The following is a 12,786-nucleotide window of genomic DNA, read 5'->3' on the forward strand; positions in this document are numbered from 1 at the left end:
TCCACCATAATTTGGCTGACCATGACTTCGTGTCTAATTGATGCTTTTAACCTTCTGCTGTCCAGATGAAGGACAAAGGGCCAATATAATGGGTGCCACATTAAGTCACTTAAATAGAACAAAGCAAAAAGATCTTATACTGTACCACATGATGTGTGGGACAACCAAACAAATGACTTGGTCTTTCACGTACTTATGATGGATGAGCTCTTCCATGGACCATGCAAACTTTATAAGATTTTAAATGCAGTCAATAATGGAATTAATCTAGTCAGTGTCGATGAAATCCAGCAGACAAACTCATTAGACCAATTACATAAGCGAATAATTATTTTCATAGCAGCTACTGTGGCCAGCTTCATTCCGGCATGTTAGAATTTCAGCCATGGCACGGCTGTATCTATTTTAAATCCCAAAGACAGCATGAATGCCTTCATTAGACAAGGGAAGCGGTATGTCAACCCAAAACCCGGCGTGGCTGTGTCTCATCAGCAAGCACACGCACACACACACATGCACACACACATGCACGCACATGCACACACACACAAACACACACACCGCAAGAGGTCGGTGTCGTATTTCGTAAATGCAATCACCTGTCAGTCCTAAATCAGAGCACTCGGACAGGTAATGGAGCTCGTTAAACCTCGTGAAGCTATATTCAGCTTTGGGTTTTACTTCAAGAAAACTACACGAGTAAAACACTACGTGTGGAAAAGGTGCATTGCATTATTTTTCTGAGCAAGTTGGAATAAAGGGCTTTGAAAAAGTTCAAGGTGGGAGGATGAGAAATTTCCTTAGTTGTTCATTAGCATGAGGACAGAGAGGTGGATTGTGACGCAAACATGCTCACCCCACCAACCCTCTATTTTAATAATTAAAGTTCTACTGAATTCAGCACTAGTCTGCTTACTGTACAATGGATTAGGCAATTTAAAAGGCCGGGAGCCATGGCAGATCCAATGACAGTTCCAAGCTTAGAGAGAAGTTGTCAAGCACATATTTAAATTCATGACATGATGAAAGTGGTTGCTTCACTCCGCTTGGTGCAACACAGCTGAATGACGGCAACCGCAATAAAGAAATATAGCAGTTTAGGTGTGTAGAAGAATAGATACCCCTTTTCCAACATTATTCAAGTATAATTGAAACACATTTTGCATTCATGGCCTGTCTTATCATCCACAGCTGGACAATCACTAGTGTTACACCTTGTGTGTGTTTAATGTGTTTGCTTCCAGCTGATAAGTAAAAGGACTACGATTTTTTTTCCCTTGCAGTGAATAATTTTCAAGGAAACCAAAGACACAAGATGAACAGCTAGACGGGACCGCAAAGTCTTGTGCGATAAAAACATTCACTAAGGAAAATTATCTGCTCTCACTTTGAATACCAAAGCGATTTTAATTTCCAAAACAAACTCTGAAAGAGAGAACAATTTCAGGTCGCACCTTTTGAACCACCTCCTGTGAATGCAAATGAAGTCAAAATGTGACTAGTTACTCTAGGTAGGTATATGTATTGATATTAAACTAAGTGTAATAGTTACAAATGCAAGTTGTACCGAATCATGGCATCACAGCTAAAAACTCACTTGGAATATGAATGGAATATGAGAACAAGGTCACACATTCTCCACTTCAGAATTACATATCAACCTGGAGCATTCAGTCCAGTGGAAGGTTGGCCAAATAACTGGCCAAATAATTACATGCACTAGTCTATATATATATATATATATATATATATATATATATATATATATATATATATATATATATATATATATATATATATATATATATATATATATATATATATATATATATATACTATATATGAGACTCTCAACAAATCCCATATGTAGAGCATGTTTTCTAGCTGCACAACACAAACTGGTTTAATGATGCAATATAAAAGGAATGGCTCTAACCCTTTAAAGGATCTGTCACTGCACTTTAAATTTACATACATTTTTGTTGGTTTTAAGCGGTAACACATTGCAACTTCAAAAGAGTAGCCTACTAATAAATATTCTTTCTCTCCGCCATCCATCTTTGTCTTACATGCCAAAAATATCCAGAGCATCAATTAGCACTTCAGTTTGGGGCTATCACTGCACGCTCTACTTGCATGTGCTCTGTTACCACAGCTTCATTAGACATAGTTATCTGGGCACACTTTTTTTATTTTTACTTTTTTTTAAGTATGTATGTATGTACCGAGGGAGTCATTTGTCAGTGATAGCAGAATATAGTGCATTTATCTTCCCCAAGTTACAGTATGGCCGCAACGATAACCCTCCAGTACACACAAAAAACTCAGGGGCCGCCTTCGGTGAGAGAATAAAAGATCCCGTGAACTAAAAGTGAGGAGGCGTTGCAATGTCGATTCTTCTCACCATCGGGTGTCTCGTAGCTACATTTACAGAGCTTAAGGTCCTCTGCTTCGGCATAGGTGAAATTATTTTGCTAAATATGCTAAATAAGAAAGCAGCTCACCTCCACTGTCAGGGAGATGTTATCGGGCAAAGTAGAAGTAAACTTTTCCATCCTGTGGGCAGGTCTTGGTCTCTACTGAAATACAGCTCTTTGTCTGTCCGCGGGCGGGCTGGACCTTTTTGTGATGGAAATGCCTACAGAAGCTCCATCCTCAGCTTACTTCACCAACTTGGAGTGTAATCAGCTCAAACTGATGAATGATGCCACAAATGCCACCAGCTCTACTTTAAAAAAAAAAAAAATCCATCTTTTTTTTTTTCCTCCAAGCCTCGTTTGATTGACCTCTTTATGGTCATTTTTCATCAGCTGATATGGACCTGCTCTCATCACACTGCTGAAGCACTACTCAAGTTCAAAGAGAAACGGCATACTGGACTCACATGGAGTGCCGTATGACAGATGGATAGGAAGAAGTAACACACGGTAGTCGTTGGTGGACATTAAGACTAGAGAAAACTACTTGCCGCATGAGAGTGTGCCCTGAATATTTCATATATAGTAATTTTAGATTTAATCCGTTATTAAGACCACTCCTTGTCAAAAGAAATATCTGTGGTCGTAAAAATAATATTAAAAAAATGAGTTTTAACAGGCTGCCTGTCTCATTCCTCTTACGTTTTCCCTGTTCGTCAAAGTTCATATTTCCGATTTAAGTTTTGTTCAATTTTCAGCTTCTGCAGTCAATGCAAGTGATGTCATGCAAGGTGTGATCGTGAGATTACAATTTCCGCATCCCGGAGCATTCTGGAGTAAGTTGATTTTTGTAGCAAAAAAAAAAAGGAAAGAGAAAGACAAAAGGATTTCTCACAGTGTGTGGCTGTTTTTTGTTGGATGGCTGATTCTTTTTTACATGTATTGAACAATGAGAAAAATGAAATATTTTTATACCATTTATTTTGTCCATATTGCATTTTGTCATATTGGTTGTTAGAAAGTGAGTGTCCCAGTAACATTGGGGCAAATTGGTGGCTCCCTTGTACACTGTTAAGTGCTGAACTGACAACGATCCCCGAACCTTCAGAACCCAGGAACAAAATACACATAAACAAGAAACAAGCATAAAAAGACCAGAAATCACATCTACATAAGCACTAGTACATGTATTTATTTATTTATTTATTGCTTTACTATGTCCAAAAAGGCTAAAGAATTTTGCATGTATTGTGAACTGAATATTGACTGATTGGTGTGTCATCGATCTCCAGAGAGAGAACTAATTTGGGATTTTATAGACACTTTTTACAGCTGCATAAAAACAATCTGTAAAATGTTAAATTACTTTTTTTTTTTTACTTTTACAATTACTGATGCATAGCAGGAGAAGCTAGAAATTTCATCGACGCTCATCTTCCAACAAAATGCAAGGAAGGGCAATGCTCCATCTTCACAACATGCTGGCAATAATACTATACCGCCTCGTGTTGTAGAAATTGTTTTTATTATATGAAAATACAATTGTGTCATTTTTTTATTAGCCTTGAACAAATTAAAGGTAAACTATTGCACACAAATTATTTCAACATGGAAATATATCCAAGTAAATTAAAATATGATAGAATGGAATTGATTTCTTTTTTCCTCACTGTTCAAACAAGTGTGTTCTGTAGCCTGTACACACACACACAGAATATTAAAAAGCAATAAGTGAAAGAAACAAATGTGTCAGCACCGAGGGAATGTATGAGTAGCATTATTGGGTGGGCCAGTCTGCATACATGAACATTTCCTCTGCACTTGCCAAAAAAGATCAGAAGTGTCAATATTCTCTTTTCCAATTTTCATGATTACATTCATGAATCATTTGACATCTCTATCAAGCCAATACCGACCGAAGGTGGAGGGTTACTTATCACCAATGTTAAGGATGTTTATTACTCAAGATCCCCCGCAGCGTAGGTGGAGAAGCTGGAGCCAAAAAACAGCAGTCCATGCCATCGGGACTGGCACAGCTGTATAAGCAAGGCTAAAGCTGGGGGAAATTAGCCCCCTCCCCACACTCCCACACACTCCTACACACAATGTGTGAGTCTACGCCATTATCACACATATCTCTCAATGAAACACGCCAAATGTATGTCATTAGTCTGAATCTCCTCTAACTGCACAATAAGTACTTTTTGTGTCAGAATATGTTTGAAAAAGACCAATTTCAGCCATTTTAACATATGCAAGAAAAATCCTAATGCCTTTCACTACAATATAGAAATATTACAAATTACAAAGAAAAATGAAGCAGCAAAGTTCGATGAAACCCGATAAAATGAGTTACTGTCAAGACTGCAAGGACAATAGGTGACACCCACCATCACACACTGCAGTAGAAACACAAAATGTCTGCTGCTCATCTTGTTGTTTTAATAATACTGAACAACAGAGTGACACACAACTGTTATTATTGTCATGCATTTTAGTAAAAAAATAGAAGGTGGAACTCAATAAAGTAAAATAATAGCCAATACATATTTTGGGCAAAAATATTGAACCAGAACTCCAATTTGTGGAGTTAACAGCAGTTGAGCATATATAAGCATTTAATGCTCTTTGCTTGTGTGTGTGTGTGTGGGTTTCTGTGTGTGTGTGAGCGTGTGTGTGCGTGCGTGCGTGCTAAGGAGGTCAAAGATTTTACATCCGCAGTAACATGGAGGGACAACCAGCTTTAATATTACTCTCCGGACTGGTCACTTCATATTAAGCCAGATCTCTCTTGTACCCTATTTTGTTTTACAGGCAGATATTTTGCACTTCAGCAAAACTACAACTCAGTCCTCGGGGGCAACAATTTCAATTCTATTTTTCTTTTCTCTCGGCTTTGTCTTCAAGAAGTAAGAAACTCATGTCGAGGTGACCCGTGATAAAGCCACGGCAGAGATGGCCGAATCTGCGGCGGCTGCTCAGCGGGGGGCACAGAGCGAGGTGCTGTGCGCGGGGAGAGAGGAGCAGGTGCAGCAGTGACAGTTGCCGTGTTGTCGCTCGGCCCACACTGTAGTGAAGATGAGGTTCGCAGATGTAGCCACTCAGCGAACGCCTTTATTGGCTGCCTCAAACAATGCATCTCTGTCAGGAACAACTCCTCCTCAGGCCATTTTTGCACTGTGTTGGTAAGACAGCACCAAGCGGAAACTTTATTGTGACACACACGCACGCACATTGTGAGCCGCTACAGCAACATTATCAGAAAGGCTCCCGCTAGGACAACAAAACACATTCAAACCAGAGCATCAACATACAACATGAAGGACTCGCATGTATTTACTCCTCTAATTTTCTTCATACACGCTTTAGACATTAGCTGCACAAGATCAATGTATTATAAGTAGTATTTGCTTAGTATGATAGAATGCAGACTAAAACTATCATAATAAGCATTAAACGTAACATTATGTCAAATAACTAATCGTAAAAGGTAAAATCTTATTAAAGTGGTTAATAAAGCGGCATATTTTTATCACCAGTTATATTTTGATCTTTCTTCTACAAGCCTGTCAAAAAACAACTTCCTGATCAATCATCCTAACTTTTTTTTACAATTAGAGCGACCCATATTGCACCCGCTGAGGCTGCGCTTTACCCCCCCTGCTAGTTTTCAATCATGCACAACATTCTAACTGTACCCAGAAAATTAAAAGTATTTTTATTTCTTTTTGGAAAGAATTCCAAGCAGACCCCTCTAAGCAGCTCAGAGAAGAACATATCAAATATGATATGATGATAGTTTTACGGTTTCTGCTTTCTCAATTACTGGAAAGAAGCTCAACGAGGGCGGTTAATTCATATGCAAAGACATTATCTGTGCCCAGAGTGAAAAGGAGGAGAGCAGGGGAGGGGTAGAGGGGGGACGCACGGCGGGCCAAACTTATGAGCGTGTGAGGCAAACATAAACCTTTTTTTGGTGGCCCACACATGGAGCGCAGTGTGAAGATAAAAGCAGCAGGTTCCATGATTCACTGCAGGAAATTAATCGACTAATACTGTTCTCTCGCTCTCTGTTTCAATGCCAAAAAACCCACATAAGAAGCTCATTAGAGGTGATGATGGACGTTTATGCTCATTCTCAAAATGTACACAGATTCTTTTTTTTCGTGAGTGAGCAGCCTCCAGTCCCATCTTTCCTCACGTACACCCCCACCTCCCCGTAAAAAAAGGCGCCTCCTGTCAGCGTGAGCAATCATTATCACATAATTTCATTGTTTTTCCACCCCTCTACTGCGTTTGATGTCTCTGGCATGGTAGCAATTGAACAGATAATTATTTTGTTGATTAGCTTAGTTTTTTTAGCAACTTAGCAGACTTGTGATATTGTGATATTCCTCTGAAAGTCCCAGGCCAGACGCTCCACTCCATCTGACTTGGCAACTAAGCTACAGCGCGAAAACAAAGCCCCAAACACAGCCAAGCACACGCCGCACGACACAATAGTTACTTAGCAGACCTATTCCACGAAACAGGCACATATGAAATTAAATGTGTATTATTAACAACAACAACAACAAAAACACTTAAACAAAAGTGAACAAAAACTTTTAGTGGTCTGGTAAAGCTCGAAACGTTTTTATTGTATCGCAAACTGTTGTTTTGTTGATGATAAAAGTGTCTGATTGATGTTGTGTGTTAGCAGTATTGTCCAGTGGAGCTAATTTTAAAGTATATTTCTCAGATTATTTTAAAACAAGAACAACATGGTATGGAGCGAACCTAAGTTCTGATTACTTCTTAGATTAATATCATTTTATTTAATTGATTTTGTGTCAATTGATATGATTCATGCTGTGTGTTACTAGTACTGTTCTGTAGTGCTGATTGGATTCCGTATTTTTTATTGTTTTAGATAAATTAGAGATATTTTCCTTGGAAGTCATGCATGTTAATTGCAAACACAAACTAATCCAACGGCAAAAAAAAATATTAAATGTGCATTCCGTGAAATACTCAACATTAAAATTAATTTAACTAAACTTAATTTTGATCTGCGGCTAAGTGCAAGAGCCATTTGGAAGACATTTACATTCTCAAAATTAGTTTGCGCTCAATAATGCGCAACCGTAGCCACAGCTTATTCTTTTAACCCTTTTAAATGCTAAAGGCAGTGAGTCGAACTTCTTTCAGTTGCAATAAGTTGCAATAGTCAAGGACAGATATATTGCTCTGCCATGTTTATCCACACCATCCCTGAACAACAGCCCGTGTCCTGTCAGCGGAGGGGCTTTTAAGTGCTTCGCTCTCTTCTAATCCAGCCGAGACATGACTCCCTTTCCCTGGCAGACGTGTGCAGATCCCCTCTTTTCTCCCAATGCACGCCTTGCTCGTGGCTGCTATGGCGGAGCCGCAATAACTGCTGTTTGCTCACAGCCTCCCATCTCCTCTGACATGCACAAATTGAATATTTTCTCCAAACAGTGTTGCAGCTGCGCACAGATAAGCGCGAGTCTTATTCACATACACCGCAAAAAAAAAAGAGAATGTTGGTTTGTGTCCATTTCTTCATTCTTGATTCTTATTAAACCAGCAACAAAGATTGATAAAATTAAATTCTGTGATTACAAGTATGTCTTTATTATTATCATTATTCTCATGATTAAAAATATCATATTTCTTTTTACCTGTCATTCATTCGCTGGCCTATTTTTTTTCCCTTCTGTCCATATGCTAGGTGTACCAATACTCAGTTTTAAATCATGCACAGCGTTGTGAAAGCCAAGCATGTGCGCAACATGTCGTAAAATAAGACTTACAACCGCAAAGTGGGTCTGTTTGTGTGTGTGCAATGCATTGCACTTTGCACTACTATTTCACAAAAGGCAGATACGGAGCTATCTAACAAAGCTGAGGAAGGCAGCCATATTGATTCTCGTCATCGTAGTTGAAATAGAGCCATTGCAAGCTATCCTAGTTCGTGTCTTTGAAATAATTTCGGCAAACAGGAAATTTCTTCAGCCCGCGAATAACCCTGACCCCCCCCCACCCCTCGTTGCACTGCAGGGACTTTTGGGAAGTGGAAACAAATGTTTGGTGGTGGTAGAGGCGGTGCGCACAGTAGCGCACAGTGTTTTACTGATTAGCAATCGTAAAATAAAACTAGTCACAAGAAAGGAAAGTACTTGAAAGAGCGCGCACCTTCTAGCTTGCCTTTCTTTACAGCCTTGTTTATTCCTTATAACGGCGAGCAGTTATCCACCCAGCATGAGTCCATGTAGGAAAAAACCCACAAACCCACAATTTATATGCCAGAATTGGCAACGGAGTGTAAATCAAAATGAGTCCACTCCCTATTCTATGTATCCTCCACTCTACTCGCTCACGAAAGAAGAGCCTTACAATCTCGACACAAGACTGGCTGAGCGGAGAGACAAAAGAAGTCCGAGCATATTTGGATGGTCATCAATGAGGATTTGAAAGCTCTGCATGCCCACAATGCGACGCTTGAGATCACTGAAGGAAGAAAACATAATTTTCTCATCAGCACGACACAACAACAGCAAGCAAATGCTACCACCAGTCAGCCATTCAATATTAAACCAATAACAAATGACCTTAATAAAGCCAAAGTGCAAAGTGTTTGACGCGTTATCATTTAAGGATTCAAACAAAGGTTTCTTTGCGTGAGCGATTTATCAGAAGAAGCCGATCTCAGTTGCTGTCTATTGTATAAGAAAACAAGTGTGGGATGGGCAAGAAGGAAGCATCAAGCAACAGCCCATAATGTCACAAATTTTGACGAGCTCTCACTCTCTCCCTCCTTTTTCACACTCACTGGCGAGAGTGTAAAATTTAAAAAAAAAAAAAAAGTTGAGAAAATGGATGTGAGACACTTCAAACAGTTTGGAGGAGAAAGCCCGTATTGATCCATGGCTGGACATAAAATTGGTGAAAAGGATTCTTGATAGACAACATAAAAGAAATGTATTGAATAATATACTAAAATGAAAAATGACTACTTTATTATTATTTTTTAAATCGACCTACATTTTTCGCCTAAATTTACCTCACTGGTGGTGAGTCACAATGCAATTTTGTGAAGCTTTGCACACACAGCACAACAGAAGAATCACTGTGCAATTTTGAGAAGCTTTGCACACACAGCACAGCACAATCGGTTGCGACATGGCAACGTTACAGCCGAGAAGCTCCAAAATTCAGAAAACATTCCTATCGGTAGCCAATTCCAGTGTGATTATGGATGGAATTCGGAAAAAAAAAAGTCTTTAAGAGCTGTGAATCACCTCTATGGGTTAGGTTAAATCAAAACTATAAACAAATTGCATTCGTCCGCATAAAGATTTACTTTCAACTCATGTTTTGTTACTTATCCTTTAGTCTGTATTGATTAATTCCTAAGAATCCTCAAATGATCCAAACTGAACAGTCACTTTGACATAAAATGTACCAAAATGCACATCAATCTTTTTTCATTGTGAGAAATAGACTTGCACTCACGGACCAAATCACAGCATCATTTTCATACTGCACAATTTAAAGCAGACCATCTGCCAAATGCGCGGCTAAATTTGACCAATAATTCAATGATGGATGACCGAGGAGCGCTGCTGTGCTTCGGGGGGTGCCATGCATCACCGGCCCCGCCGCGGCGTGCCGCTCACCCATCTCCGGAACACATGCATTCAACCCTGTGCCAAAAATTAAAGTATATTATCCAATTTACATTTATTTCTGCATAGACTCCAACAGCCACATTTATTTATCCATTTGCCTCATTTCGCTGACATTTACCAGCCGAATGGACAGCCCCCCCCCCCCCCCCCCCTTCACCAAAAAAGTAATTATTACATTGGCTAAATTTCTCCACTTTTGACCTCAACATGTAGCCTCTGTCCAATTATAAAGGATTAGTCATTGAATGTGGTAAAAAAAAAAAAAAACTTCTTAGGTCACATAGCTCCACTAGAAACCCCCCCCCCCCTGAATTTAACAAGAGGATCAATGGATTTGTTTAAAAAAAAAAAAAAAAAAAGAAGAAGAAGAAGAAGGAAGTTATCACAGAACTGAACTAATAAGAAGAAATAAATGTTTTCGCTGATGCTTCCATCTCTGAAACGTGGCCGCACATCTGTTGCACAGGGATTTTCTTTCTGTATTTTGGAGTTATCCGCTCGCAGTCAGCGTGTGCCCGTGACATTTAAGCTGCTAAAATACAACTTGCAAAAAGCTTCCTTTAATTGAATCGCAAACACGCTATGGTGTGTGCGTGCAAAAGTGGCAAAAGTTGCTACCAATTAAACTTAAAAGTCATCTCTCATTTAAACTGCACGGAAACTTACCTTGCAGCAAAACCAGGTGAAATAATGTCAGAATTGAAAAATAAGAATAAGATGAAAGGGGGGTGTCAGATAATGTCTGATAGGGGGTCCTGTAAGGGTTTGCAGGTCTGAGGCATGCCTTTCTTCATGGAACTCAGGCTGGTTCTCAATCGGCGACAGGTTCTCTTCTCATCCCAGCCGTGCCTCTCTTCCAGGGGCGCACTTCCATTGCCAAAAGCCGCTCTGGCCGCTCTAGTCAATTGCTTTGCCGGGACCAAGCCGACACCATCAGTTCTCTTCTGCACCGAAACAAAAAAAAAAAAAAGTGTCAATAGATGATTGGTGGCTGGCTCTAACCACGTCTTGCTCTCCGTCCGTGGGCGGAAAGTTTTGAAGCCGAATGGATGCCCAAGCTCATGGAACAGGAGGAACGGACGCGCAGCAGACTTCCAGTAAGCAGAGCCAGCCAGCCAGTGCTTCGGCCGGGAGCAGACTGCCGTGTGCGGGCACCCACCGAGGGCAGGGGCGGCTGGAAAGCCTGGACTGGATCTGTCGGATTCGGACTGTGTGGCGGCAGCAGGACAAGCTGCTGGGGCCTTATTTAGCTTGCCATCTTTTTTCTATACTCTGAGGGAATTCAAATGAAATCATAGAGAGGATGTTATCAATACATCGTTTATTGGCTCTTTTTCCGCTTTGAGAAGCATCCTTTGCTTTAGTGTGCACAGTGATGTGCTACCGTGGGCAGTCCTGTTGAGTCAACCAATGAAATCGAAGATTTAGTCTCCACTGCCATATTACAGTGGGGGAAAATCACAACCACTGACAAAAAGACACAAAATGAGGCACACTAATATAATCAAAATCATATACAATATGTCAAAATATCTGCTTTTACAATGGTTGATTTGATAAAAGAGGGGTAGATTTGACATCCACCTTGGGGGTGTAACAAAAACTGATTTGAATCAAAAAATCTGATGTCATTGCTCTGATGTGAAATCTAACTGGATCAACTGGATTGTTCCATGCAAAAATGCACCAGCCATGAATGAATAAATCAATAAATAAAACCTAATAACCTAATTCTTTCGAATTGTCTTGATATTGATCTTAATTTCTCACAGCTGGTGCTTTTCCGGGTAATACAGTTTTGTATTAAAAATCTACTAAAATTTAATTTGTGTAATATTCAGCTAAGCAAGGGACTCTATTACTTACGTAAAATAAATGGAGGTCAATGCACAAGAGTTGCATTTTTATGTGTTGTGATGTGGCTGAGGAGTTCTCTCCTAAAATATTCTGAGCCAGGCAGGACATGGCTAAGCACCTGGCTTCAATAAAAACTGCCTTTAAAACCCACTGTGGGGAAACGTGAAGTTGAGTCATGCTCATCAGGTGAAGGTGAACGCAGGCAAGTAGCTGACTTATTTTTATAAGCATAATTTTACATAATAATACATGCCATTTTTTGGGGGGTGGGGGCTGCACAAAAAAAGAGAAAACAGATGTAATAAAAGGTCACCCAGTGGCAAGCATCCATAGCAGGAAAAATGTTTATTTATAAGCACAGACTAAAAACACATGTGGTGTCTTTATGGCTTTGTTAAACAGCAATTTTGTATTCATACAAGTGTGCAGTCCAAATTGCCAACAGAAGGCATTCCTTTGAAAAGATAACTCAACGTAACCATCATGAGGTGAAGACAGATTATTATTAGAGAATTCACCCAGTAATATTCTTCTCATTTTTAACGTGTGCTGCACTTGTGCTTTTATGTGTTATATGAGTCGCAAGTGTTTGAGTTACAGTCATCTCTACGTATCTTGCAAAAAGGAAGCTCAGTAACGCAAATTGATGCTTGCTAACTGCAAATTACACGAAGCGTATATTGTGGATAACGTTTTATCATGTAGAAATTAGCATCAATTTCATGTCAAATTGAAAGGTAGTAAGGTTTGACATTCGCAAGAAAAATAAATCTGCAAAACGAACAAGAGTTACAAGGTCATAAAATTCCATATTCTGC

General features: G+C 39.6%; 1 protein-coding gene across 14 annotated transcripts in view; it reads right to left on the reverse strand.

Annotated features, from left to right (window-relative positions):
• The window catches only part of adgrl2a (adhesion G protein-coupled receptor L2a), a 184,759-nt gene that overhangs the window by 81,184 nt on the left and 90,789 nt on the right, over positions 1–12,786 (reverse strand). For 7 of the 14 annotated variants that reach the window (XM_049721413.2, XM_049721407.2, XM_049721396.2 and 4 more), the window contains exon 1: positions 10,778–11,467. The gene's annotated coding sequence lies outside the window, so the exon portion shown is untranslated. Of the gene's footprint in view, positions 1–10,777; positions 11,474–12,786 lie in introns of those variants that run through there. The other 7 variants (XM_049721365.1, XM_049721376.2, XM_049721388.2 and 4 more) reach the window with 5 other exon arrangements.

Source organism: Syngnathus scovelli, chromosome 10 (assembly GCF_024217435.2).
Source record: "Syngnathus scovelli strain Florida chromosome 10, RoL_Ssco_1.2, whole genome shotgun sequence".
NCBI lineage: Eukaryota > Metazoa > Chordata > Actinopteri > Syngnathiformes > Syngnathidae > Syngnathus > Syngnathus scovelli.